This window comes from Limulus polyphemus, unplaced genomic scaffold (assembly GCF_000517525.1).
Source record: "Limulus polyphemus unplaced genomic scaffold, Limulus_polyphemus-2.1.2 Scaffold3222, whole genome shotgun sequence".
NCBI classification, from domain to species: domain Eukaryota; kingdom Metazoa; phylum Arthropoda; class Merostomata; order Xiphosura; family Limulidae; genus Limulus; species Limulus polyphemus.
The window spans coordinates 115,402-118,067 of record NW_013668832.1 but is presented as its reverse complement, the minus strand read 5'-3'; the positions used below and the strand labels follow the sequence as shown (position 1 = coordinate 118,067).

Below are 2,666 nucleotides of genomic sequence, written 5' to 3'. Positions count from 1 at the left end.
CGCTCAACTACAAACAAACAAATGTCGAAATTTAATGTTTGATTTAGCTGTGTTTCAAAATTGTGGACATAAACGTCTAAAAACTTGATAAAAAGGTTCTATAAATAGAAGCATGGCTTTTTGGTTGACAATTGTAAACTTCTTTAATAGCATGCTGATAATACTGGTTGTATGGGAAATATCATTCATCCTTCCTTTTTGTGTGTTTACTAGCATTTCCTTCTGAAATGTGCTTTGCTACCAGATGTAAACTTTCTTATGGTATGTTATTTAGCAAATACACTGGAAATATTCTTTGCTACCAGGCTATATACTTGTTTCCTTGTTTTATATAGCAGTTATTCTTTTTTGACATATTTTATTTATGGTTACAGTCTTTCGAATAAGTTTAGTAACTCAGTCCGAAAGCAATTTCTTTAACGGGACTAATATAATATATAAAAAACACCATCTCTAAAATCCTTCATCCTCGTAAAAGTAGCGCTTACCTTAGTTTTGTTTGTTGTTAAGCACAAAGCTACAAAATGGGCTATCTGTGATGTGCCAACCACAGGTATAGAAACCCACTTTTTAGCGTTATAAGCCTTTAGGCTTACCGCTGAGTCATTAGAACTTAGCTATAAGTTGATCTTTTTATGAAATATGCTACATAGATTTTAGTTATCGGAATAAAAGGTTGCTACGCCTACGATAATGCCCAAGTTTTCTGTAGCATCATTTTGCTACCAACATATCGCCTTTTCCTCTCCACTAATACCATCCTTGCACCTTCCCCCTCAACTATCATCAACCTATCACCGATCTACCACCATTCTATCAAGTTTCTCCTCCTTTATTGCCACTCGCCTACCCTCAACCTTTCTCCCTACACGCTCTAGTATCACAACTCTTTAACATTTCCCCCTCCAATATCAAAAACTTTTCACTCTGTCGTCCCCCTCTGATAATACCACAGTTTCAACTACTAATAGGACAAGCCCTACATCCTATCACTATTCTACACATCAGTAAACCTTCTAGATCGAATCCGCATCCCACCAAACATGCTCGCCCTTTCAGCCGTGGGGGCGTTATAAAGTGACGGTCAATCCCACTATTCGTTGGTAAAAGAGTAGCCCAAGAGTTGGCGGTGGGTGGTGATGACTAGCTGCCTTCCCTCTAGTCTTACACTGCTAAATTATGGACGGCTAGCGCAGATAACCCTCGTGTAGCTTTGCGCGAAATTCTAAAACAAACAAACAAACCTTCTAGAGATGCGTGTTAACTTTCCAAAACAAAAGTATTCAATTATTCCTAAACATATTATGCGAAGGATAATAGAAAACCTGTCACGTATCGATCAACAAACAGTGTGAAAACCGTTTGTCTCAGGCGAAAACACATAAAAACGCGCCTTCAGTACAACCTGGAGTACAAATCATCAAGACGTGTATGTGATGTGGTCTGGCGAGTCGCGTTTCTTCTTAATCCGTATTAATGTTAGAGCAAAATTACGGATAGAACTACAAGAAGTACTTGACAATTCTAGTGCTTTTTCGCTTCTGTGAGTCGCCGAAGATGATTTGGAAGTGTGAAGAACTTTATTGTGAAAGGATGTGCGTTTGATGCCTTTAGCTCGGCGCATAACATCTAGAGTCTGCATTGTCACCAGTCATGTCGCCCATTATCATCTACAGTATTTCCACTTTGCTGGCAAATTCACCACATTACTTTTATTGTTCTAAAAATTGGTTCATAGAGCATGACAGTGACTTCAGTCATCTTTCTTAGCCAGGAAAATCTCTGTATTCGATGGAATAAACTTGGGATGAATTTGAACTTCGGATTCACCATTGTTAACCTCTACCGACACAATGTAGACCATACACCTTTTAGCGAATGGATTACACTCAAACAATACAAGTTCATGCAAGTCTTTACCACCCAAGCCCAGACTTTTATTGCACCAAAAAGTGGTCAAACCTGATATGACGTGAAGGTCTCTATAAAGTGGCCAGTCAGTGGATTTCCTTCTTCTTGTTGCTAAATTTCACCGTCATTGGTTCCTATGTCCTATAGATCTTCAAACGGCTGTTGAAAATAAAGCTTCAACCCAAAAATTCAAGGATACTTGTATATGATTAACTTGGTTTGCAGTTGGAATTTGCATTGTTTGTAGTCGTCTTATTGGTTAATTATCTGATCGTTCGAATCTTGCACAATTACAGGCTGCTAAATGATAGATAAGGTCGTATTCAACACATGAAAATAAAATATTACCAAAACAGAAAAATATGTATTAAGTCAGATATTATTATGATAATTGCTCATATAATATTATATAAAAACAATTAATTGTAAAACGTATTTATAGCTTTAAGCTAGCCAGGAACTCTAAATATATTTTGTCATATACCCTTTTTAACTAGAACACCTCCATAGGAAACAGATAAACCAACATAACACGTCTAGATGTGGTTGATCACAACCCTAATGAACAATTTTTTCCAATATAATCAATTGAACTGTGGAAAATTTACGCTTTAAACCTTGAAAACAGATTTTACTAGTAACATCTCTAACACTCAGCCAAATATTTGATTTAATATTTACCTTTCTCTTTGTCTGAGTAATTCATAAATTTTTAATTATATACGTATGTTACTTTACTCTTTCGTGTTCTTGTA

The 2,666-nt window shown here is 36.4% G+C and overlaps 1 protein-coding gene across 1 annotated transcript in view; it reads left to right on the top strand.

Moving 5' to 3' along the window:
• Positions 1-2,666, top strand: part of LOC111088153 — a 31,658-nt gene that overhangs the window by 16,739 nt on the left and 12,253 nt on the right. The gene's annotated exons all lie outside the window — the stretch shown is intronic.